Source organism: Gymnogyps californianus, chromosome 8 (assembly GCF_018139145.2).
Source record: "Gymnogyps californianus isolate 813 chromosome 8, ASM1813914v2, whole genome shotgun sequence".
NCBI lineage: Eukaryota > Metazoa > Chordata > Aves > Accipitriformes > Cathartidae > Gymnogyps > Gymnogyps californianus.
In genome coordinates this window covers 16472911-16500097 of record NC_059478.1, presented here as the reverse complement: position 1 = coordinate 16500097, position 27187 = coordinate 16472911, and the positions used below count along the sequence as shown (strand labels likewise).

At 40.2% G+C, this 27187-nt stretch overlaps 1 long non-coding RNA gene across 2 annotated transcripts in view; it reads left to right on the top strand.

The window, feature by feature from the left end:
- LOC127019147 (uncharacterized) overlaps positions 1-27187 on the top strand; it is a 62600-nt gene that overhangs the window by 17264 nt on the left and 18149 nt on the right. The window contains exon 3 of one of the 2 annotated variants that reach the window (XR_007766866.1): positions 26767-26812. The exons of the other annotated variant lie outside the window; for it this stretch is intronic. This is a non-coding gene — a long non-coding RNA (uncharacterized LOC127019147). Of the gene's footprint in view, positions 1-26766; positions 26813-27187 lie in introns of those variants that run through there. 2 annotated transcript variants of the gene reach the window in all.

The window sequence follows — 27187 nt, the reverse complement described above, 5'->3', positions numbered from 1 at the left end:
TATCCACTAAAAAGCATTCTTTCCATGGCAACCCCTGTTTCCATGGTACATGCTGTATTGCCCTTCAGAGAAGCTTTATTAAGAGACACATATATACACACACGCTGTCATGCGAATGTGGTTGCGTTTTATAGCACTCTAAAGGAAAACTACAGTAAATTGTCTCTTTTTTTTTTTTAAGTTGTAGTGCTTTTTTCATTATACAATGTGATGAAGGATTATTGCTGCCACTGCTCGGCAGTGTCATGGGAATACAATAAAACATGGTTCTTTCTACTGTTAGAAGGATATTCTTCAAACTGCTGTATTTACCAGTACATTAAGATCATTGTTTTCTAAACTCTCTTTGGGTGTAAGTTCGCATACAAAGTAATCAAACTCCTTTTACAACTTTAAAAATAAATATATAATAAAGGTTTTCTACTCTTAGGTTCAGCGTGGGAAATAATAAAGATGTTAGCAAATTCAAAGGCTTATCTTCCCTTCTAAAAAAAAAAAGTGAACCCACAGAAATTTGTGGCTGCTTCTGCATAATGACACCTATTAGAAGCTACTTTGAGTGTTTAAAATTAGCTAAATTTACCAAAGCAAGACACTGTACCTTCATTTTTTGACTATAAAGATGCAACTGTAAAACTATTAAAAGTTACATCATTACTTTTACCTTGAGAAGGTTCAGTATAATCACCCGTTTAGACTCTTCTACCTACTGTCATTATGAGCTGTAAAGGTCTCTGATACCAAGTGCAGTATCAATCTTTCTCCAGATAGGCTAATGCATCTTGGAAGTATGTGCTAAGGTGATATATACAGCAACGTATCAAAACTTCTCTGAGTTTTGGAGAGCTGCTTCACGTGCTGTAGTTGTCTGGGACTGCAGTCTGACAAGGCTCTGCAGCTACATTTTTGAATCTGTTCAGTGTCTGCTTTTCAACTATTCTGTTCCAAGTCTTGATTAGAAGATCTGCGGAAAGTGGAGTAAACCTACAAGTATACCTATTTTCAAACAAGATTGCTGCCTCATATCAGAAGTTGTTCATTTCAAAGATAACCCTGATAAAATCCTTGCAAGAAAGTCAGAGCAAGTCCTCCAAGAAAAAGGAACTTCGTCTGTGGCCTGAGCTTGCAAAGGTAGGATAGTCCTTTTCAGACAGTTGCCCTGGTGCTTCTTTCCCTCGCTTGGTCACTGAAGTTACAATTAGGGAAGTAATATTTGAGTTGATATGGGAAAAAAAACCCATCAAAGTTTGGAGAGAGAGTCTTAAGGATTCACCACATGAGTGAAGGAATGCAGGTAATAGTACCTCTGATGGTAAGGTTGGGAAAGTTGAAGTAAGGTGATGAAACGTGTCAGGAGCTTATTTTGAGGACCTACATGTTACTTTTAAAGTTCAGTTTATTAGTCAGTAGACTGAGAGCTTATATACAAATTAGAGGCTTTTATTTTGCTTTCAGATGTGATGACTGTCCTTTCATCAGGAACAGAGTCCCTTAGCAGAGGTTTCATTAACAGCTCTCAGTGAGAATTGTACTTTACTTTTAAATTAACATTTTTTTTTTTAAATACAATGAAAAGTGCCATTTTAATGAACAGTTTATTCCCTTTTACATTATCTCCATAAAACTGTGGGTTGGTGTTTGTGAAAATGCTGGGGAAAAAAGGAAGGATTAAGACAAGATTTTTTTTTTTTTTAAATCACTGAATACGTCTGTAGTTGTACTCTTTGCAGTATGACTCTGCAGTGGCGTGGCGTGCAGATGAGCCATGCAAGTCTGTGATAATGCCCTTAACCATAATGCCGTGTTAAATTTTATTTTTGGTTTTGCGAAATCTAGGCTGACTGTCGTGACTGATCGAAGGAGAGTAGATCGTACTAATAATCCTAACTGCTGGTAATGTTGAAGTCAGATACATAACAAGCAATGCTCCTACCCAGCTTCTCAGAAGGAGAAAAATTATTTTGCTTCACTTTTTGGCTTTCTTAGTGCTGCACAGCCCTCTCTTGTGAATGAAGTATTTTCCTGCTGTGTGCCATCCTGGGATGGATCACCTGGCACCAAAGCAACGTGTTAATGTTGATAACCACAGGGTCACTGCTGAGGCGACTTGGGGCAGGGCGCAGCAAAGAGCTGTTGAGCAGCAACCAGGCTGGGAAACTGCTGTACCTTGCGTTCCTCAGGATCTTGCTGTAACAGAGCACAGTATGATTTGGATAGCTTAGTAAAATTGCACAACACCCTTATGGCTTCTCCTCTTCAGAGGGCTGTGCAGGTCAGTAACCTAGGCCTCCCACCTGAGGGGTACAGACCAGCTCCCTGCCCCAGGGTGGCCAGCCTCCCACAAAATACTCAAATGCCATGATGAAGCCATCGCTTGCTCACTGCTCTCTGGGGACTTCTCTGTGTCTGCAGAGTGACAGAGAGCCTGGCAAGGTCTGGTCCTGCCTCCGAAACCCAGGACAGCCCTGTGTGGTGGGCCTGCTGCCGGGGGCTGCGGCCGGCTCCAGGCCTGCACCTGCATTAGAGGGCTGGGGTGTGCCTGCCAGATTTACACAGACCCTGATGTTTGCTCCTGGTTATTTGTGACAGAGCTCAGGATTTCTGGGCAGAAGTATTTATAATATCTGTAGTGCTTGTGGAGAAAAATCTCCCCCTCCTACCTTTTCCAGTAAGAGGGAATTTACGGTGGGAGTGGAGAGCACCTGTGCCCTGGGGCCCCTCTCCTGCTCTGGCTCCCCGCGGGCCCAGCCCCGGGAGGCAGCCGGGCTCGGCCGGGTGCCCAGGGCGGGGCCCCTTGCCCTGTGAGACCCTGCGGAGGCCACCTCAGGCCCTGCCTCCAGTCCGGGACCACCTCCACCCCCTTGTTTCCCTCTTCACTCGTAATGATTTTTAAAAATCACAGAGCTTGGAAGTTAAGAAACAGAAGACCTCTTGGCAGTACCGTAGGTACCTGAGCAACACAAAGTACGCTTATGCTTTTCATTTCAAGGTGACCTTTCACCAAGTGGACACGGAATTCCTCAGGATTGTAACTAAATCCTCATATAGCGTAATTAATGTGATAAACACTATTCAAGCAGCTCGTTATAAGCGCAGTGCCTGCATGCAAGCAGGTGTCTCGTTCAGCCAAGCAGGCGTGAGGACTGGCCAGGGTCTCTGCCCTGCTCCATCCTGGGCCCGCTGGCGACAAACCTGCCCTGCTATGGCTGCCCGCCATGGCGGTGGGGGATTGCGTATGAGGAAGCGGTCTCTCTTGCTTCAGCGGCAGCGTGGTTCGCAGTAGCAACGCATCAATTTCACATAGTGATAGTGCCATAATAACAACAACCGAAAATACGTTTTATGGTGGATGTTGATAACTAAATGCTTATCCCATATATAGGAATTCAAATAATTGGAAACTCTTATAGCCTGGATCCAGTTGAGGCTGCTGGAGGATACCTTGATATTGAAGGTTAAAATCAATAGAGTTCGTTTTGGTTATTTTTCAGGTGTCTGTTGTATGTTTAATATAGTGTATTTGTATTGTGGCCTCTCATTCCTGTAAATCTGAGGTGTCTTTCTTAAATGAATGAGGAGATAAGCAATTGAATTTGAAACATACTTTATGCAACAGAAAAGCAATTTTGTTTCTGGTTATCAAAGGGCAAGAAGCAAACTAGCAATTGAATGCTCAATATTTATAACTCTTATGTTGCCAGTCTGCCCTGTGCCTTCAAGGAGCTCTGGTTTTGGCTGTGCTTCCAGGGCCCTGTGCTCAACTGGGCGGCCATTCCCTGGCTGAGCAAGCTGCTGTGGTGTTGGGGTGGCTCTTGGCATCCTTGGAAATGTTTTAGAATGTGTTCCTCAGTATTAGTGTTTCCCACTTGATTTTTGCTGAAAAAAATCATTAAGAGCAACAGAGGGGACATCTAGGACACACCGTGCCTCTGGAGGCAGAGCAGCATGGTTCAGGCTAGTGCCAGGCACCCGGCGGTGATCTCCTTGTTTCAAGGTCTCTCAGTCTTCACTGTGGTGGCTCTCTGCTGGCAGCTCCTCCAGCTGCCCGGTGCTGGAACGGGAGCAGAGGAGTCATCAGTTATTGCTGTTATGTGTATAGCATTGTAAACCTGTGTGGAAAGTCACTGGTAGCTAGTGAAAATGAACGTGTCTGGATTTGGCACAGATGTTGTATTTATGCCTGTAGCATTTTAGTGTTGTTGACTTCATAGTTTTGGGAGATGTGGAAAAAAAGCGTTAAAAGGTTACATGCGAAGCAGTGGTTGAGAGTCAGTTTGTCTGCCTGGCTGTGTGTCTCTGCGTTCGCGATGGTGTAACTCAGCTGTGGTCTTAGTAGCATCTTCCTTCTGAGAAGGCTGTGATTAACTGTCATTATTAACTGACTATACATAAAATGTAATTATAGGTGTTTCATACCTTAAGTGTAGCTTTTTATTTAAAAAAAAAAAAGAAAAAAAAAGAAAAAACCTTGATGTTAAGAATCCTGGAATTGTGGAAATAATAAAAGTAGCAGCTGGATATGCAGATGTTCACAGTGAGTATAACAGAGGCTGCAATAATAGGAAAGGCTTTTTAAGAGGGACTAATCTGAGAAAGAAAATAACATAATTGTCAGCAGTATAGCTTCACCCCGGCAGTGGTCGGGAGCAAAGGAAGGTATGTCTTGCTCAGGGACCCGAGAATTTCCTATCTGTCCTTCGCATGTGTACTGCAGCTGTGGGTGTTTTGAAGGCACCATCCTGTGAGGGTGGCAGAAACCTGGCAGCTGGCAGGGGCTGAAACTGTGCCCTGGTTGTGTTCATTGTGACAGTGAAGGGACACTGCTGGCTTCAAGTTTTAAACTTTTTTTTAATTTTTTAAACAAAAGCCAAAATTAGAGCAAACATATTTTCTTTGTCACTTTATTTTGATTCTGCTACAGCACTTCCCAAGGTCTATATTATTCTTATCAGTAGTTACTTCTTGACTGCAAAATTACAAAAATTGAAAGCAAAATAAGAGATGAAACTATATCTAAGAAGCAGAATGACACTAGATTTGTGGACCTTTTTTAGCAGATTTGAAAAAAAAATTCTCTCATGAACTGGGTGTTCTCAAAAGGCAGTGTTTCACATCAGACTCCCTTTTAATTAAAGGATAGCTTTCAAAGTGGTAGCAACAAATACTACTCATTGCTCTTTTATTCACTGTCAGTAAGAGTGACATGTAAATGAAAAATTTTTAACGGAAGTCAAAACTGCCTAGCCACACTAAGGTATTAATCTCTTGAAATCAGTTGCCTCAATCACCCTTCAGATTCCTGTCTGAAGATAAAGAAAAAGTTTGAGAAAATGTTTTTATTTCTGTAGTGATGATCAGTGTTCAGTTAGAGCTGACAAATATGGAAATCACACTTTTTTGTACAGCCACTTTACTCTGGGCTGTTGAGTTAGTGGAGTTTTATCTCTGCAAGGACTGTTTAATTTGATTTTAGTCTTTTTTTTTCTAAGAAAAATAATAGATCGTTTTATATTTCCTTCTCAAAATTCTTCATAGGTTTTAGCAAAATACAGAGAGAAAAAAGTAAAAATTAAACTCCTAGAAATAAATCTCAGTGCATAAAAGCAAATTTGAAATTGAGATCCACAGAGTCAATGGAAGCTGTGCACATTGCACTTCCAGTAAATCGCACATGAGAGATTTCTGTGACAGGTTCAGTTTGGTGGTTCTGTGTATTTCATTATGTTATTACTGCTTCTTTCTGATGATCTTATTTTTCTAATGGACACTAGAGAAATGTAAGTACAATAATATTTGCCAAATGTGCTGGCTGTTATAAAAATAACCGATTTCTAGATCTAGTTATGAATATTATTTTACAGGTGCTGTTAATATGTGACGGTACAGGAACTGGAGTTGTGCCAGAGGGCTCTTAGGATGTGTCTGCAGTGAACTATAGAGCTGTAAGGTGTGAATGGTAGTGCTGGAGCAGGTGTTACAGAGATGCAGATTCCTGTCTGCCAAACAACGTTTACTAGCATCGCCTCAGCTTACAGCTCTGAACTAGTTAACGGGGCACATTCCATCAGTGCTCTACTGCAAAGGTTTTGGGTATTTTTCAAAGAAAATGAATGCACTTTGCTTATCCTTTGTCAATGGTAGTTACAAATAGAACTACAATTTCACATAATAGCTATAAACCATTACTCTAATGGTTTGACAAATACCTGTAAGGATAGACTGCAATATTTCATCTGAGAAAGGACTGAATATTAAATAAATGTAACCTCCCATTGGATCCTGCTTTAACCTCCTACTAGTTTTGGAAGGTGAATTTAAGAGCTGAAAGCATTTTAGATTTACTGAACCTCTCCCCTAACATTTAGACCTAGACAGCAGATTAGCATTTTGTGCTCATAATAACAATCCTTTTCCTCTTCCCATTATCACTTCAAATACATCATTGCAAAGTGCAGAATTTAACTTGAGTCAGGTGTACAGTTGGCTTGTACTGATCATCTAATAGTTATGGGTATGGACAATTAATGGTATTTTTTTCTCTTATTTAATTTGTTCCATACTTCTGATGACATGTAGGACTGAGAATTGGGATTTTCCTATTAACTCAGTAATCTGAACTTTTGAATCTAGTCCTTGAGCCCAGTACCTCAGAAAGGAGGTTCTCAAGTCATGACCTATTTTGCTTTAGAAGTTAAAAATAATGAAGTTGTTTAAAATGTTTAACTTAAGACTATTAATGTTGGCAGAGCAGGACACTACTTCTCAATCCAAAGGAAATATTTCCTATAAATTCTTCTTTTTACAGAAAAATACTTGTGGCATTAGTTGATCTCGGGGGTAATGAGCTAATGCCAGTGTGAAATGTTTTTGTTCCATTGTGAGAAAAAAAAAAAAAGAATTGCTGACCGTAGTAAGATTAATTTTTAAAAAAATCATAGTGATATAGTATGGAAATACTTGCATACATATGGAGAGAGACTTTAGAATAATTCCAGATCATTTTAGTAACAGCAATAGCAAAACAGCTATTGGAATATCAAGCCCTTTAATTATAAGAGGGAAAAGGGAAAAAACATTAGAAGCTGCATGTAATATCTGTTTTCGTTCCATATTTTTATTTTTTGACAGGAGAAAGTTATTTTAAAAGGATTTGATTATTCAGGTTGTAATTATTATAGCAGACAGCCAATCAAAAGGCAATTTGTCTTTCTAGAAAAATGATGGTTATCAATTATGTCATACAGAACCATTTAAAAAAAATATTTTAAAGCTGTTCAGGTGCCTTTCTTGCAATCAGAGTTCAATAAGTAGTGAAATGAACCAATAAACCAAACTAATAAGCAAATCTATCCCACTGAAACAAAATTGCTACTGTCAAAGTACCTGTTCATTTGCTAAAACCTGTGTTTCTAGTTTCTCTTCTGATACATTGCAACACCTGGCTGGCACCCGTGACAACTCTTAGGAGTTAGTTGATTTCTAAAATGCTTTGATAGAAGCAAATGGACCTAGTGAGCAGCTAACAAACAAATTACCCGTTTCTGGGTGAGGGATGCATAGCTATAGAGAAACATGAAGAGTTTCTCCCTATTGAACTGTCCTCGATCAAGCAGGTAGCCAGCTTGTTCTGCAGATGGATCAGCAGTCAGAACAGCATGGTTCTGGTGCCCAAGTGTTTTGGTGTTTTTTTTGTTCTTGAGTTGAGCCAGAAGCCAATCTTTTGTAAGAAGAGAAAGCAATAATGAGTCATTCGCAGATGTCTTAAACACAATTAGAAGCTAAATGTCTTCTTACTGTAGCAATAACAACATAGCATTAAGAGGTGAAGGCCATCAACTCAGTCAAATGCAATTAAAAAAAATCTCCCACTTTTTTTTTTCTTTTTTCCCTAAGTATTATTTATTACTTTGCAGTAGCAACCATGATGGGCTAAATGCTTTCTTGCAGCCATAATATTCTGGTCTCAGCAAGGAGTGCATAATTTGACAGATGGATGTTGCTGAGGAAGGACTGCATAATGCAGGCAGGGTTGTACTGATGAGGTGATGAATATTAGTTAAATTGAAATAGTGTGATCAGGACTGGCTTCATACAGCCTGACCTTGCCCATTCAGTGTTCTTTCATGTTCTTCTGGGCCCCTTCATTTCGATCCCCCGTTTTCACCAGTAAGTGATATAGCCCCATAGAGCTGCTCTGTGTGCGTGTCTTCCAATTAGCTGTGAGCAAGGCAGTGGGACTCTAGCAAGGCTGCAGATGAAGCCTCCACCATGGCAGCAGCCTCTGCGCTGCTGAGGAGTATGCAATTTTTGGGGAAGGAAGCAGCTGTTAGAAAACAGTGACCTGATCTCTCGGATGCAACTGTTGACAGCTGACTCCACAGTGTCTTCTTGCAATGAGGTGCTCCTGTAGCAGGGGCATCTTCAGGGGTAGAAAATCAGGGGCTGCAGTGAGAGCATGGCTGATTTTCAGAGCTACACCAAACAAGGCTGTAAGCGGCAAAGAGCAGCACAGTGTAAGGAGAAAGGGAGACCTCTCAGAGCATCTGCAGTGCTAGTTAACAAGCAGTATGAAGAGATGGAGGAAAGGAAAAACTTACAAGTGCTGTCCCACCGGCTTTAAGGCCTAAAATATAAGATGAGGGAATTGGACTGTATGGTGTGAAATGATAGCCTTGAAAAAACAGGCCTAGTGGAAGGAGAATAATCAATGCTGCCAGGCTACATCAGCTTTATAGGAAAGGTGAGAGGGACGTACAGTCAGGGGAGTGGCGCTGTACATGAAGCATTTTATAAAGTGCAACACCATAAAAATATTATGGAAGAAGAGCAGGCCTGTGGAACCCCTGTGGGCAGAAATCCTGTGCTCTAATAAAAACGTAGTGCTAAGATTGTGTTACCAGCCCCCTGCTTAGATCTGTAATAGTGCTCAGGAAATGTGAAATGAGAGTAGAGAAGCTGCAAATTCAGGACAGGCAGCAACAGTGGGAGGTTTCAACAGGGGCCCCATAGAGACTGGATTGGTGCCTCATCAGGATGGAAGACAGAGAGGATGCATCCAGATGTGTGAAGTGGCTGCTTCCTAGAACACCTGGTGCATCCAGAAAGATGCTATTCTGGATGTGATCTGGAGTGGTGCACTGGAGCTGCTTGGTAATTAGTGACCATCAAAAGATTAGGTTGAACTCTATAGCTGAAGAGAGCAGAATAAATACATGCAGCACATGGTCATTTGATTTCAAGTATAGGGTCTGCAGACCAATGAGGCAATTGGGCAAAAAACCCTTAAAGAATTAGTCCAAAAAGCCTATGAGCAGCCTGCAGGCTATTAAAAACACAGTTATTCTAATAAAGTTATTAGAAGCCCCCAAATATGTCCCACAATGAAAAGAGAAAACAAAATCTTCCCCAGGAGCCTGCCTCGCTTGATAGAAACATCAGGGGAGGGTACTGTAGCAAAATGGCCGGCTGCTAGAAAAGGGAAAGCCTGCTCAAATGAGCAGAAGAGGAAAGTCCTTAAAACATGGCAGGTCAAACACAAACAGGAAATTAAAAATCTCATAAAGAATTAGAAAAGTGCATTACAAAGGATGCTCAAGCTGTTGGCAAAAAGTTCCTGAGTATATCAAACCCAGGAAATCAGCGGGACCACTTGACAACAGCAGCATAACTGGGGGCACTCAGAGAAAAGGCTGGGGCAAAGATGCTCAGTGAATTCTTTGTGTCGGTCTGTACTGCTGAAGATGCTGGGGAGATCTTTCATATGAGTTTGTTGTTGTGTGTGTGGTGTGGTGGTGGTGGGTGTTTTTTGGCTGTGGTTTTTTTTTTTTTTTTTTTTTGTAGCAGGTGGGTCAGAGGATCTAAATCAGTTTGAAGTGACTATCCAGGAGCTGTGCTGCTGCTGCTGCCCCACCGGTGCATTGTCAGGGGCTGCAAATCAGGGAAATGGTGGGTTGTCAGTGTGAGTCCTGTCCATAAAAAAGACTCTAGAGGGGAACGTGGGAGCTACAGACCAGGGTGTCTGACCTCCATCCTTGGTGAGATGGTAGCATCCCTTTTAAAGAATAATACTATTCAACGCATGGCTAAACATAAGTGCAAGGTCCTGCACTTGGGTCAGGGCAACCCCTGGTATCAATACAGGCTGGGGGTTGAAGGGATTAAGAGCAGTCCTACGGAGAAGGACTTGGGGGTACTGGTGGATGAAAAGCTGGACATGAATTGGCATTGTGTGCTCGCAGCCCGGAAAGCCAACCGTATCCTGGGCTGCATAAAAAGAATTGTGGCCAGCAGAACGAGGGAGGTGATTCTGCCCATCTGCTCCGCTCTGGTGAGACCCCACCTGGAGTACTGTGTCCAGCTCTGGAGTCCTCAGCACAGGAAAGACATGGACCTGTTGGAGCAGGTCCAGAGGAGGGCCACAAACATGATCAGAAGGATGGAACACCTCTCCTATGAAGAAAGGCTGAGAGAGTTGGGGTTGTTTAGCCTGGAGAAGAGAAGGCTATGGGGAGACCTTATTGCAGCCTTTCAATATTTAAAGAGGGCTTATAAGAAAGATAGGGACAGACTTTTTAGTAGGGCCTACAGCGATAGGACAAGGGGTAGTGGTTTTAAACGAAAAGAGGGTAGATTCAGACTACACATAAGGAAGAAATTTTTTACTGTGAGGGTGGTGAAACACTGGAACAGGTTACCCAGAGAGGTGGTAGATGCTCCATCCCTGGAAACATTCAGGGTCAGGCTGGACGGGGCTCTGAGCAACCTGATCTGATTGAAGATGTCCCTGCTTATTGCAGGGAGGTTGGACTAGATGAGCTTTAAAGGTCCCTTCCAACCCAAACTATTCTATGATTCTATGATCTGTTGGGGAAAAACCAGTGCCGCTGTGGAGAAGGGAAGTCTAACCACAGTGCCCTGCTGTGAGGGTATTGTGGATGTGTGGATACAGGAGATACAGTGCACATAGCTTACTGCATTGTCAAAAAGCCACTGAGAGGCTTCCACTTCAAAGGTTATTAGAGAAATTAAGTTAGCACAGAATAAGTGGATAGTAGAAAAGCTGAACGTAGAACTGTTTACAGCAAAGCCTGTAGTACTGGAAAAAAGGGGGTTCTTGATAAAAGTAGGAGACAGTAACTCTTAAAAGCAAGAGAAAGTAAGTATTGCTTTGTAAAGCAGTGAACTTCTGGAACTTGCTGTTGCAGGAGGTTATAAAGGCAGGCAGTTTCAAAGACAGTTTGTGTAGATTCTTGGACAACATGTCCATAAATAGATACTAAAAGACTAGGCAGGAATGTGTCTGCTGCCATCACTAATCCAGCAATTGTGGCTGCTGGGGGAGAACTTGGGGCTCCTGTGCTCCCCCTGACTAACACCTCCACTCAAAGACCGAGTGCTGGGCTAGCTGCACCTCTGCTCTGACCCATTAGAGCATTTTAGATGTTTATTTATCAAGGTACCATTGGTTATCAAACTAAGATGTCAGCTGAGCTGAGTGCATGTTTCTGCACAGTGCAAGGTGCAGAATTCAGGGTAACTTTAGCCTTCTCCAGTGTAACTTAGCCTGCTTAGGCTGCAGGCTGAGTAAAGCTGAATTATCCTGCTTTTGCTGTAGGCTGAGAATGCACTCTGACAGTCACCAGGGCTCAGCTGATGCACAGTCACTTGGTAACTTTGATCATATGTTTGAATTCCAGCGTTTTGTCAGCACTGTTGCTGGGGAAGGTCTTTCTGTTGCAGTGCAGCATGTTTTCATACTTATTGACCTGTTTGACCGAGTTGTCAGTAGTGCTGAGGGGGAAGTAAGGAATAGCTTTTTTTCTAGTATTTGTAGTAATGTTACCCAGAAGTTTGTTTCTCAAACGCATTACTATCGAAATCTTTATGCAAGGAAGAGATTTGTTGTAGCTTGCTCTTACACTGCCTTTGCTGCCTTCTGAACATCACCTGAATCCAGAACAGAATTGGTCTTATGACTTGCAAATAGCTGTCCTTTGTTTATGACGTTTCTGTTTGTGAAGTACAGTTCCTTCACATGACTGCTCAAGCCTTGGCTAACTTTGTTCAGTTTGCTTTCACTCAGTACAGTTGAGGACTATTCTTTTGCTCAAATTCCTCCATTTCCTGTTTTGCAAACATTGCAAACACCACAATGCCATTATCACCATTTCTTTTTGAGGCTTTTGAAGTTCAGGATGGGGAAAGAGTATCTGGTCCCTCAGTTGAAGGGACCGTGTCTGTTGAAACATGGGAAGGGAATATCAAAGTAGGTCTTCTAGTTTGTGTTTTTGTCCTCTATGCATATGTTAATCAATTAACAAATGGAGAAACAAAATATGAATTTGTACTACTGTACCTGCAAACTTGAGAGAGAAGTACACTTCCTGCTGGTTTCTTCCTAGTATGATTTCTCAAGCAACAGGGTGTCTTTAAAAAAAAAAAAACAAAAAAAAAAACAAAAAACCCCAAAACTTTCTTGTAGCTAATTTTATGTTCGTTTCAGAAATCAAACTGTTGCAAATGAAAGTAGCTATTTGTGTTGTTTCATTGGGACTATGGTGCACAGGGTCCATAAACTTAATTGCAGAAATATTGCTGCACAAATACCGTTAAATATTGACCACAAATACGTAAGTTTATAGCTAGAAGAGTGCTTTTCATTCACTTCTCTTGCTGAAGTAATTTTCTGCCCTCTTCTCCCTTAGGCAGTGATATGATTTGTTTATAACATTATGTGTGGGTCCCAAGACCACATGACTGAGCAAACAGTTAAAACAACAGTTACATTTACTAGTTATAAGTTCAATACAGAGAATACTGTTTCTTTTATTAATGTATCTGTAAAACTCCTAGGCAAATCACCAATAGTAAGTCTATAATCTTCCCTGGCTATTAGAATAGGCCTTTTCACTGGCAAAATAAATATAAATAGATTCCCCCCCCCGAGCCTGGGTCTGGCTGATTCACCTGATTTTGAAATGTGAGGATACCCGTGGACCTGGTTTCTTTATGACTGTGGCTGTATAACTCTTTTTGTCTTGCATGAGGTCTTCATACTATGAGGTACAAGTAAAAATCTTGGCTCTACTAAAGTGAAATTCAAGTTTGGTTTAAAAAAACCCAACAACCAAAACCAAACACAACTTCCTTTGGAATGTTTCAAACGAAGTTAGCTTTCCTTAAAAGTATGTTAATTGTCTTTCTCTTAAGAGTTTGTGTAAAAAGGCACAATATATGGAAAATTAGGTTAGATAGATAGATTCTGAATGCTTATAGGAGCTTTATATTATCTCTGGCATTCCAGGTAACTTATGTGAAACGTAACTAAAATTGCATTTTGATCATGACTGGTAGGAGGCCAAAAGCATATGTAATCCAGGACTGCTGAGGGCAGGCAGTGCTAGGGTGATGTGTATGATGGTTGCGTTACCGTTAGATCTGTCTGGTACCTTTGAGGCTCTTTGCAGCACGCTTTGTAAAACAGAGAGTAAATAGGAGAGTATTGAGAGTTAGCATGGCCATTTTCCTGGTTTTCCAATAGCCTTACCGTCATCAAAATAAGTAATAGGTTTTGAAAGAAAATAATTAATATCTACAGGTTCAGAAATTACTCTGTGTTAATGGTTGTCTTCATCAATTAAACTTATTGGTCTGAAAAGTGTTATTGATTGTTTTGATGTTTTATATAAACATACCAAAAAAGGAAAGGAAAAAAGTGATTTGTCTAATTTTCTTTGGTGACTGCTTTCATGCCCATCTACAGTGTGAAGAATGCTAAAAGAAAGTTTTATCAGTCTTTGTTTCTCCACGAACTTGTTTGCTCGTGTAGTATAACATGAGCGGGCCTGGTTTCTCTGTGCAGGAAAGCCTTATGAGATCATTTTAGGGAAACTTAATTATTCCTTGAGCTAGAAACTTTCTGATACTGCTCAGCTGAGGGAAGCATGCACACATCCTGTGTACCTTTACAATCGGTTTTTAATTGCTGAGTTTATTAAATTAGAGATCTGTGTGAGCTGAAGATAAAGTACTGTATTATATGTACTTAGCACCCATATGGGTTATTTTGACTTAATTATTTACTTGCCAGACTTTGTCTTTCTTTTAGAGATATCGGGTAATTCCCATCCTTTTTCCCCACTTCTCTTTCTCTTTCCTTTTCCCCATTTTGTTAGGCAATCCAATCACAAAGTGGATTTGGGTAGAGATAATGGGAGGATATGGGGTGGCTGCTTCTTGTCCTTGGTTAGCTGAGTCACTGAGTTTGGAGGTAGGCAAAAGCACCAACCTTGGTGACTGAAATTTATCCAGTTCATGACTTCTGGTCCACAGACCACTGCCAAGGTTGTTTGTCATCTTGTGCACAGGATTGTAAAGTTGCATGTAGGATAATTGTGACTAAAGCTGCAGGAGGTATTTGTAGGCCAGACCTAAATGTCAAGATGTTTGTGTGGAGACATGTTTGGTAAATGATGGATCCATTACTTCATCTGTGGTAGCTTAGTGATTCATCATGTGCCTTTTCCTCACCTTTTACTTTATGCCATGTCACCATCTTAAGCTCTTGGTGCCTTCCCATGCAGGAAGATGCTGGAGGTTGCATTCTGATGTTAAACACTATGTTTTTCTGAGCACTGTTGCCATTGGTTGGGATTTCTCACATAACCTTCTGTAAATCTGAATTAATACATTCTTTCATCAATTTTAGTTACCTGATTCTTTGCTTTTACAATTTTTCCCTGATTCCTACTGTTACTGCCATTTACTTGGCAGGGATGGGGGGAAGGTGACTGTTTCATCTAATTCATCACTTAGAAACTCATTCTGAGAAGCAAAAAACATATGCAGTTGATTTCTTGGGTTAACTGTATGGCCCTGACAACTATATGTCCCTTTCAGGAAATGATTAATATGCTTAAAATCACGTGGTTTAGACTTTTAGGTTTTTCTAATTCCTATCTGTCTTTGGGGAATATATAAGAGAAAGTTAGGAACATAGATTAATCTGGCTGCCTCTTTATTAGTGCATTTGAGAAATACTTGACAAAGCTTTCTCCTGTATCTATTTACAGATGGGGTTCTTTGGGGTAGGGGCTCTACCAAATGATGACTTATGCTGGACACATGCTCCTGTTACGCCATCCCTGTTAGAACTGAATTCCCAGGTATTTCCCCACCATCAGTTTCCCTGTACTTGCCCATCTGGTATAAAAATCTTTTCCAGCCCCTGACAGGAGACCAAAGTAGAGCAATCCAAACCCGAGATCTGCTCTGCTGTGATTGCAGGGAGGCAGCTGCTGACGTAGGCAAGAGGGTGCCCAAGTTCTCCCTACCAGGAGAGAGGCGCAAGAGCTTACAAGAAACACTTACACATCTGCTCAGTAATTTCTGCCATTTCTCCTTTCCAAATGCAAGATTGACCTTCAAGAAGCCATTTATCACTTCCTCTTGAACAACGATCCTGTGCCATTGTAGTTGTGAATAGTGCCTGGCCCCTGCTCAGTCTTTGAAAAGAGCTACTTTAAAAACTATACCTGTTTGTTGCGTTCATCTTTCACTACAGCAGTGACCTTGCTTATACCCCCATCTTCTTACAGTTTATTTTCAAAATCTTTGATCTTCTTTGGTGCATTTGTTGGAGGAATGTCAGTCTGCAGACTCACGTCGTATAAGATGTATCAACTGACAGATGAAGATACGGAGCAAGACTAGTGCTAGCTTGTTCTTTTAACTCAGGGTTAATTGATTATCCTGAAGAGTCTACAACCTGGAGAGGCTTACTTGAGTGGCAGTAACTGTAGCCAGTGTTTGTCCTTATGCCTTCTGCCCCTGCTCCCTCCCCCAAATTGTGCTTGAGATTAAGACTTATCTTTTCTAGTCTGCTGGGGTTGAGGCAGCCTTGGTTGGATTTGTTCTTCTGTGATGAGATTAAAAATAGTGCCAACTTTCCCAGCCTGACTTTAGAGGGGAGGTGGGGAGCAGGGGAGATGGACTGTGCCTCTCTCTTACTGTACCTTCATATAAATCAACAGGGGGCTTGCTCTTTTCATAGAAATGGACAAACAGACAAAACTTTAAATATTGGAAGCAACATTCAGGTAAACTGTTGTTTATATGCAGGTCATTGAGAAAAGGAATAGAAAGGGGGAAAGGTTATGAGATAACATCTGTGTGTGTCTTTTCTCCTGCTGGTCACTTGCTTGTTGGCCCTTCAGTCTTTTATTCAGTCTTAATTTGGCAATGAGCTGAGGAGATACGAGTTCACTTGGCTGTAGCTGGCAAAAGTTGGTGTGTCTTATATATACTGTGTATACACAGAACTGAAATGATAGCATACTTCTCTGTTAAGGAGCACCATTATATGGTAGGAGAAACTGTGTATGTATATGTTTTATGCTAATGAGATTATTAAAATCTGTGTTAAAGTTATATACTGAAGTCCACTTTAAACATATTTACAATTAACATAGGAAAAAGTAAAATTCACTTTTGGTAAGATAGTGAGATACTTAGTTTTTGCATTAAAATATACATTGATCATGGTTAACTTCCGGTGCTATTAGAAGTTAAGAAATTAGAATGTTAAGATTTGCACAAACTTGCTGTTGTTGCACAGGATTAAATCATATTAAGGAGTGGAAGGGTTTGTACTACTTTGATTATTATTGTTTTTTTTTTTCTAAGCATTTTCAGGACACAGCATATGCTGGTTACAAATCTGTGAGCCCAGAACAGAAGGCAGACGATGACCACCTCCGTTGTGGATGATTAGTGTAAATGGCTTATAGCCTCTTCACACGCTCAGTAAGAACCAAACCCAAAACATTTAAACATTCATAAAAGTTTTTTTGGTAGTCATCCAATTTTAATGAGATGGGACAAAACTCTATTGTCACTACCAAATAATAATTGCCTGGCCTTTAGTTGAATGAAATGGATATTAAGAGGCCATAAAAAGATTAAATAACAGGAAGAATCTTGCTACTTAGAATAGGAGAATTTTATTGATATCCATTTATTAATGGACTTAAGTAGCCTTTTCTTCTCTTTAGGTTAGTTAATAGTCCCATGTGTATGAGAATCCAAACCTTTTTCATTGTAGTTTATTTCATTTCTTCTATTAATGTTCTGAACTTCACCATACAGATGCAGGGTGTAGAGCAGAAATGACTGCTGTTTTTGCTATTTATTAGGCACTGACACTGTATTTAGATGATACACTCTTTTTCTTCTCAGTGCTACATGGATAGAATTTGTTGACTTTCCAGGAATTGCTTTCTGTCAGTAGTTAAGTGCCTTTTGTGTATGATTATTCACTTTTATTTGGATACATTTTGTCAGAAAGAAAGAAAACTGTGAACAAATTACTTACATTTAATCTCTGCAGATGTGGTTCCCTTCTCCCATCCTTTGAATATTGTTCTAAAACCATCTGATAAAATCCACACTTATGTGGTTGTTTTAGAATTAGTATTTGCTGTTAAGGCTAGCTCTGAAGCAGATAGTAGTCTTCCTGCAGATGATCTTCTTGTCTAAACTCTTCATATTGCACCATTGACTATTTGGAGTAGAGGCACTAAGGCTCATACCAATGATTTTAGCAATTCATATTGCACTATTGATTCCAGCAATTCAATGAAGCTGCATAATACAGTTTTTTCCTAACCGCTTCCACCCATTAAATATCCACATTCATAAACAAACCTTCATGATGGAGCAGATACTTTTTCTTAAGAGTCTCTCCCTATTCAAAAGTCTGAATCAAAACCAGCTTGTCATATTGACTAAGAGATAAATTTGATGTTGCCTGGTCCATCTCCCTATACAGACACATTTTGACACAGTGTATTTGAGTGCTAATAATGACATTAGAAGATGTTGGAAAGAGATCTAATTCGGCATGCAGAAGTGACTTTGCTGTCATCTCCTATTTTCTGCACAATTGGCAGCAGATACTTGGGGCTGAATTTTTCTTTCAGGTCAGATTTCCAAGGTATGAGGCTGTCTGTTAGAAACAGATAAGACCAAAACCAATACTGAAGTACTTGTTGGAAGTGTCAGCAGTGCTGAGAATTGAAAAAGGGTGCTTCAGTTTTCTGTTTATGACATGATGCAATAACATATATTTCACTAGCAATGAAATCCAACCAACAACACCATGTCAATTTTTGAAATTTCTTACCAGGAAGATTTTGTAAGAGTAGTCTTATCTGGGAAGAATAAAAATAGTTTTCAACTAATGTATCTATTTTGTCACACTCTCTAGCCAATATAGTCTAAAATTCTTTAAAGAAATCAAAGTAGGTATAAATACCCTCATGGTCCAAAATGGGAAGTTACTTTTCAAGCTTTCATTGTCAGATAAATAAAATTTATATCTGTACCTCATTTTTAGTGTGCAAGACACTCAAAAAGAATAGGAAAAATATTATCTGAGGTAAAAACAAAACAAAAAAAACCCCTTTCAAATGATGCCATAGATATTTCATACACAGTCGGTTCTCAGCCCGTTTCATATCCCACCTCTTCCTTTCAGAAAAAAACAGCTAGACTACTTCTGGCTTTCTGTTGGTGGATGTTACTATCAAAATAAGCCCTGCAAAACTTTGCTGAAAGAGCACCTGTTTAGAATAACTTCTAAACAACCTGCTTCTATACAGCCACCCCAACAGCTGTGGTGAAGCACCGTGCTGTGATGATCTGAGGCTTCCTTATCTGCAGCTTATGAATGCTGAGCAATATCAGGACTCTGCCAACCTGTCAGCTCCATTCCTGATTTGCAGTCTTTTCTGTTTGCTGATGTCTTTCGCCTTCCCTTTCCAAAGTAGGTTGAACTTCCCAAAGTCATAGCATTAGCCTGGCAGCAGTGGGTTTTCTAATGAAAGTTGTTCTTTATTCTTGTATGCAGAGGAAAAGTGATGTAGACTGATTGTTTTTTAAATTTGTTTTTCTAATGACATAAAAGTGTATATATCAAAAAGCCCCCCGAAAAGTCTGTCTGGCCTTGTATGAGCTGTGTGTCTGGGAACAGATGATACCTAAGAAACAGCAAAGAACAGTTCAAAAGTATAGCAGTACTTCCCTGGTACATGTTACAAGACACGCTGCACCACCCGTGTCCGTGTTCCTCCCCCCCCCCCTCCCCCCCCAAGATTTGTAGCTCAGACTTCCTCAGCAAGAATGACATCTTTACATGTAACAGCTTTTGATAAATTTTCTCCAGACACTTCCCAGCCTAGATAAATCTTTATCACCTAATTCCTATAGCAGTCGGTTCCCTCAGTTTAATTATTCAATGGATGAAGTGACATCTCTTTTGGTATTACCAGTTTCTCTTTTTGACCCTCATTCTTGTGTTGGAAGAGATGGTGAGCAGTGATTTACCACTCACTGTCTCTGTCACCTGGCATTGTATACATGTCTATCACAACCTCTGTTGTCTTCACTCAGGCTGAGGCATCATGATCTATCTCATCATCTCGCAGACAGAATTTGTTTCATACCTTTTGCCTTTCCTCTTACCCCTTCTAGCTGAAATACATGGCAAACTGGAACTGCACAAAAGTATTTAAGTAGCGTCAGTATTATATTTTTATACAGATGCACTATGATATTCTCTTTTCTGTTCTCCATTCCTTTCCTAATAATTTCTAACATGGCTTTTTGGCTGCTACAGAAATTCTGGAATAGTCCTGAAATTTTTATAGTGTTATTCAGTGTAACCCCAAAGTCTCTATCCTGATTGGTGATGGTCAGCTCAGACCCCATCATTTATATATGGAAAGTTCTTCCCCTCCTCCCACCCCTCCTGCCCCATGAGTATCAATTCACATTTTTCTTATTTTGAATTTAATCTGGCTTTGTATCTAGCACCCAGTCACTTTGTATCATAAGTTTCTTTTGCAGTGTTTCATTGTTTCTAAGTTATTTGGGGTTGTAAGGAAAGGAACAATTCCAGCAAACATATTCACATCCCTGTTCACTGTCTTTCCAGACCATTTATGAAAATTTTGTGTTTTACAAGCTTGAGCACACTTCCCTGTAAAACGCCACTGGGGATCAACCTGTAAGTTGTGCTTTATCCTTGAAACAAAAGCAGCAGCAGCATTTGTTTGTTCACCTCTGTCACGTGCCGCCTAAAAAGCTGGTTTGTAAATCAAGCTGTTTGCAACATTAGCACAAGTTGGAGAAAGCGTGTATTCAAATTGCACTGGGATGTCAGGTGTAAATTACGCCCTGCAGTGTGAGGACAGGACCCTGCAGGAAGACAGTTGGAGGATAAGTTCTCACACTGAAAGACACTGTAGGTGCAGGATTCATGCTCTGGCAATATGGCAAGAAGTCTCTCAGCTGAAGGACATGGTTTAATCAGGTATAAGAGATTAATTTCACAACTTGATCTCATGACTACAGTCTGAAGAGTGATCAGTTGTGCACTGGGCCAGATGCTGTTGGCATTAGTTCAGCCTCTATTACTTTAGAAATTCATTGTGTGAAACTAGATCTTTGTTCTCTGGAAAAACATGCTAATTTGAATTTCCCTATCCTAATTAATTGCCCTAACAAATTTTAATAGTTTAATATCAATCCCAATTCCTTATTAAAAACTGTAGTGAAAATAATTCAAAAGGAATTTTGAAAGATTTGGAGTGAAGAGTGATATTTTGGCCACATGTTTGCAAGTATGTTCCCAATAAAGGGGGAAGGTGTTCTTTGCTGAATAGTACATATGCTGGGGAAAAAAAAAAAGTGCCTTTTTTTTTTTTTTTTAAATCAGAGTGGGGAAGGAGTGGGAATGTACAAGAACTATGGTCTGATGTAGTGAACAGTATTGCTTCTCCTCTGTTCTTTCCCTGCTGGGGCGGGCTTTGAAAAATACTGAAATTATTTTGAGGTTTTAATAAACAATCCAGGAAATTGGAATTTTTCATTTTGACAGTTTCAAGATGAAGTATTTTAACTTTCATATCAAAACTAATTTTTCAACTTGAAACATCTTTTTAAAAGAGGCAAAAAGCAATCCCTTGTGGAGATCACTGGTCTTGATCATAGGTGATGTCCTGTTGGATTGTCAGTGCGGGGAAAGTAGCTTGGCTACTGCTGAAGATACATTTGCTCTATACAAAAATAGAAAGCTTCTGGTTTTGGGTTGCAATGAAATATTTTTCATAATCACCTAATAGCAGTAAGGAGATGACAAGAAAAACTTTTATACAGAGTTCAACAGTGTCCAGATTAACTGTCCTGCAAGTTGCTGACCACATAAGGAGCGGAGCGTCTCTCCCAGCAGAAGGGATGGGAGGACTTGCCCCTCACTCTGTGCTCATCGGCAGATCTCAGACAGCCCCAGATTAGAGCAAATCCACCTGCTGATGGTTTTCAAATATGAGACCTTAATTTTTATCTGTCTCTAAGTAAAGGTGTTTTGAGCTCTCTTTCTCAAAATGCTTTTTTGTAATGAATTGTGAACAAGTGACACCATGGGTTGTGGTGGATGTAGAACCATATACACAAGAGCAATATTGCATGTGGACATCTATTAAAATAGAAAATTTACCCACAGGAAATAAATATTTACCCTCTAGTTGTAAAATGTATTATGGGAGCAGTGAAGTGTTTTTTACTAGGCTAGTATTTTGAGCCGGTAAACGATTATCATCTACTCAAATGGCACCGATAGATCAAAGATCGAAATAGCTAATGCCATGCTAGGATATCATTTTACAACCCTATAAATTTCAAATATATTATTAGGGCAGAAAGCATAAGCCTGTTGAATATTTTTTCATTCAATGGTAAGGAATAGAAATAGTTGAGAAATATTTTTCTCATAAACAAGGAGTATGTGACCAGGCTACTCCCTGAATAGTTAAAATGACATGCACAGGGTATGTGAAGATGAGGTAATAAATTGTGGGAATGTATTCTTTTAGTATATTTTTGCATGTAATAAAACTTCATTTCTTTTGCAAGCATGTATTTACAGGTTTTTTTGCTACTGTTACCTTGTTTGTAATAAATTTTGTACCATGCTGTGCAAAGCAAGTAACACAACAGCCAATGATCAGACTTGCAGTAAAAATAAAATACTAATAACTTTTCATACAACTGCGGTGAGCTACGGCTACCCCCATCTGTGTTCAGGCTGGTCTCAATCAAGCTCTGAGTAGTTGCAGGCAGAGCAGCCAGTTCCAAAACCTGGTTATTCAGCATGCTGAGGAACAACCTCCTTAATCGCTCAGGTTGGTTCAAAGTGGCTTGTGCTGTGTCTGCGACCTGACTTGCCTTCAACTGAGCATCCCACCCTCCCTCCCCTGTCCCTCATCTGTGCCTGTGAATTGGCATCACTGCTCTGCTGCTGCCACTCAGGAAGCAACATGGCCTCTTTGCTCATTCCTGGGTTGCCTCTTACAAACTAAAAAGTCAAGCTTAACAGCGATGGATGGTGCCAGTGCTCCACAGCGGATTTTCATCTGCCATGGTACTTAGTCAAGGTTAGTCTTCTTCCTACATGCCTGTCATCAGAGCAGTTGCCTTGGTGAGGGGAGGGAAAATGCTGTCACAGTGTCTCTCAGTTTAATGAAGTGCCCAGATTTAGTTGGTTCCTGTTTCTTTCTGCATGAATATTCTCATCTGTTTGCAGCAGAAAAATTGAAACCACCTTCTTTTCCTTCCTATTAAAGCCCTTAGAGCAGTCATTGTCTTTTGGGGAGATGCTTTCTATAGTACTTAAATTTTAAGTTAGTCAAGGAGCCAGAGCTGGTGTTGAACTGTTACCCACACTGGTAGTGGTGTGTTCATGGGTTTGGTGGATCATTTTCCTGTTGAGAAGCAGAGACAGTGACAGAAGATGCAAGCTCCTGCCTTCTGCATATATGGAGCAGCTATGTGCAGCACGTGTGTACGCACACGCATTGCCCTGAATTCAGCCTCCCTGTGGGTTGCAGGTGAGTGGGGCAGCCCTGTTTCCTAGGTCTCCTGTTGCCTATTCTTACGGGTACTGATTGTGATCTTGCAACTGAGCAGTTTCAGGGCAAGTTGAATTAGTACATTGGTCTGATGAAAAGCTGATCAGAGCTTAGATATGTTCTGTAAGACAGATAAACAGATCTGACTCATGATTCAGCTGTGGGATCTTATGGGTTGCACTCAAGAGGATTGATGAGAGCACAAGTTGAAGGGAGCAAGCCACAGCGAGGTCAATTTATGCATGAAGATATACCTTGTGATCATAAAAAAGTCTTACAACTTCTTACTTTGCTTTTAGTTTTGGGTTTTTTTTCCTGAGTGGACCTCCATTTCCATGAGCAGTCAAAACCAAGATAACACACTATGTTTAACTAGTCGTGCAGAAATGAGCTTTACAGTTGAGTGTATCTGATTGCAAAGGGCTCCTCTCCTCTGCTTTCTCTGCAGTTAAACTAGAAAAGTTTCTTAACGTATGTAAAGCATCAATCTAGATGAGTTAAATAGATTTTATTTTATTTCTGATTATATTCGCTGTGTGATCAATCCTGTGTTTAAGGTGCTTGTTGCAATATCTTAGCTTTCCTCAAGGAATCTCTAACACTTATCTCTTCCTGAACAAGGTGTTGGAGGACATGCTTTTCCTACTAAAATGTGTTTGGTTTAATCCCAGTGGTCCTTAGAGCCCCCCGATTCTCGTGTGTCAGGTTGCTGTTAGGTTGCAGTGTCTGGGGAAGAGAAGACTGCAAGAAGAAACAGATGGGGAGGGCCGAGGGGTCTGGGCACTGCTTTTGTGGAGGATGTGTTGAAAAGTTGTGACAAAGCTGTGTTGTTCGGGACTTTCCTATGTAACCTTTGAGAGTTTCCATGGCGACTTACTGCTGGTCTTTGTACTTTGATGCCTAGGTGCCTGTTAGTGGATGCCCTAAACTTTCTGTCTATAATAAGGCAATTAATTCTTTTGATATTTTGTTTTTTACAAGACTATTATGATTTGGACTGCTTTTCTCATGAGTCATGAGAATGGCAATTGGTAACCTACTAAATATTGCTGCCCACAAGGGTTTGTAATTTTAGAAGTAATCACTTCGTGGCTGATGTAAATTTTGTAATGAGAAATACTAGATTTATGACTGCAGGATTTTTCACAGACTGTTTTATTGCTTAGAGGAATTGCTTTCTCTGTTGGGAAAATCCATCATTTGATGTCTGCCTCGAATGTTTTGTGGACCGTTTATGCTTGGAGAATGCTAATGCAATCATTGAAACAATAACGATGATTTGAGATAGTATAATTGTTCCCCTTTCCTTCACTCCTGACACAGAATGAGCTGCCAGTCAAATTAAGTGTAGGTTCATAAGGGGACTTTACAGCCAGAATGTGACCAATTGCAACGTCTGGTCGTTGGGTTCTCGCCCCACCTTGTTGGTTTATTCCACTTGCCTGAAATTGGCAACTAATTCCTGTACATCGTAGCTGAGAAGAGTTGTTTGGAAGAGTGCAAGATACACCACCTCTGTCATGGTGATGATAACAATTGATTTTGAGGAAAGCCTTTAATGCTGCATTTTTGTGTGGAACCTGTCTAGGTAAAAATACTGCCTACCTGGGGGACTGATGTCCTCAGGCAAGATGTCGGGGGGAGAAACTCTGTTTGCAGTTCCTAATGAAGCACAGGCCTCAAAGACATGAATTTCTCAGACCTGCTGGGGTTGAGGTGTTTCTGGGTGTGCCTGCTGGATGTGGAAATTTTGGGGCCTACCTAGCCTTTGTGATGAAAATCTTAGCATCTCCAGGGTTAGTTGATGTGGGTTTTGAGGACTACAGTCCTGGTTTGAAATATAAAATGTGGGTACTTAATACCTAAATCTGTTGTGTATCTGTGGCTGGGGTTTACTGTGGGCATGTGCTCTCCAGTGATTTTTGAAGCAGGTCCTGCCAGCGTGGCTCTGCTGTGTGGTGCTGGATGGTGGGCACTGCTCAGGGATGCTGCAGGTCCTCAGGCTTGCTCTGAGCAAGCAGTGTGTGAGCATGGCAGAAGGGTGCTTGGTTTATTCAGCTCTTTCCATTACTCCTGTGTAATGATGAACTAGTACGTTGGCTTGGGAGCACTAGACAATAACTGCATGAACATTACTGTTATTGCAGCTAAAGAAGAAGTTGCTGTTATGTACAGTTTTATTTTCTGTTTATTTGCTCTTTCACTGAGAGCAGAGTATGTGTATGCTTTTGTATTTAAGTGAAGGTAACTGCTAAGCTTTCTATTTTAATTTAGTATAATTTTGCCAGCTCTATGCCAATAGAATATCTCAGCAGAGAAACTGCTTCAGTCAGCAAGGTCTTTCCTTCATGGGTCTGTGTCTATAAAAAGAAACATAATGAGAGAATGATCTTAGAAACATTGTGCTTTGAAACACCACCATGTAATGTCTAGTGCCTGAATTTCTCAAAGATATTTTTCCTACATGTACTCCAGCAGTGCTGCAGGCAGCTGCTTCATGGAGCACTAACAAGAGGGTAGAGAGGGAGCTGGGAGCCCTTCCCTGTCTGAGTCACTCACCTAGTCCTTTCGCATCCTGCTATATCTCGTTTTGACCCAATGCCTGCTTTTAAGGACCTGACTGAAGCCCTTGTGTCACTTCACCGCTTCCATGAAGCTGCATTGTTGCATGCATTAGCATTTCTTTTCATTTCCTGCTTTCTGTGTGCAATAGGTGTACTCTGGGTGGAAACACGTGCTACTGAAGAATCACCTGTGATGTATTGGAGTTTTAAATCTTTGTCTGATTTGGCATATTTTTGCTTTTTAATGTAATTCATTTCTGCGCTGCTGATCTTATTCTTTATTGAAACAGCACATTTGTGCATGATTCAAGTTAATTTCTGGAAACCAGTTTCAATAACTTTCATTTATTTAAACTATTAAAATAGTTTAAAATACAGAGAACAGTACCACTCTCGCTTTCTATTCAAATTGCTGCTCTAACTATTGAAATAGGCTTGAAATAAAGTATCTTGGGTTCTGCTTGACCTGATTCAATGTAACTGTTAAAAAGTAGAATTACTGAAAAGAAGAAGTCAGATGCATTCCCTATTTGGCTCAGGCTATTGAAATTGGAATGGTATGAGTTTGCCACAGCTATTAATATATTATTAATCCAGGATATATTATATATTGCTTTTAAGTCTTATCTGAAGGACTGGATATCCTTTTGTAATGTGTTCTTTTGCTTTTTCTATACGCTGATATTTTGTAGATGAGCCATTGCTCAATATGTAAAGTCTAAATGGCTGCTCTTATTCGATCAAGTACCATGTTATTGAATGTGTTACAAAGAGACTATATCCTCTGCACATTAAGTTTGAGTCTGGTGCTTATTACAAAATCCAGACTTTTCAGATGCTAAATATGTGCTATATCTTGCAAACTAAAAATAGTAGACTCCTGGCAGTTTTGGGCTCTTGAGGCTAAATGACTCTCTTATGTCCATCCTTCTCTCTTTTGTCCATATGGTTTCTGTGTTAGGCCCTAGTTCTTTGCGCTGTTAAATATCCCTGTGGATCCAGATGGCTAGAAAGCAGTAATGCCATTATATTCTCTATTTTCTGAATCAAGGCTCTTGTTATTTTGACTTTGCCTATAAAATATCACTGTAGAAATACTAGTTCTTAACATGATGATAGCTTATTTTGTGTTTTCGATTTGCTGTAGAAGCTTTCATCACTTATTTTTAAGGTGTTAATATGTGTGCTATAACCACAGGTTGCTTGAGATTACTTCTACCTTTCTTTTTCTGTAGGTGGGTTTTCAGATGCACAAAGGGCAGTTCCTAAATCATCTACGTGAACAATCATTTCTATGATATCTCTTTGCTTCCATGTAAGCATGTAGTTCAAGATTTTTTTGGTTCATTTCTCTTATTCTGATGAGATTCTTGTAAGACAATTGCACCAAACCCAAAGAATTAAACCCTCTTCTCTGCTTTTATGAATGTTCTCTCTCTTTCTGTCTTCTAAAAGTTATTTTTTTTTAAATTTATTCTGTGCCTGAGTTATAAATTTGTGTCAACAGCGTGTTGATGAGAACTTTATTTCCATGGTCTAGTCACACTGAGAGAATTGAAACCAAAAATGTCCACTCTTGCTTTTCTGTATTCAGTTCAACACCACACTGGCAGCAGGGGCACAGTCTAGTCCTTCACCCTGTCCAGTGTTCAGCTT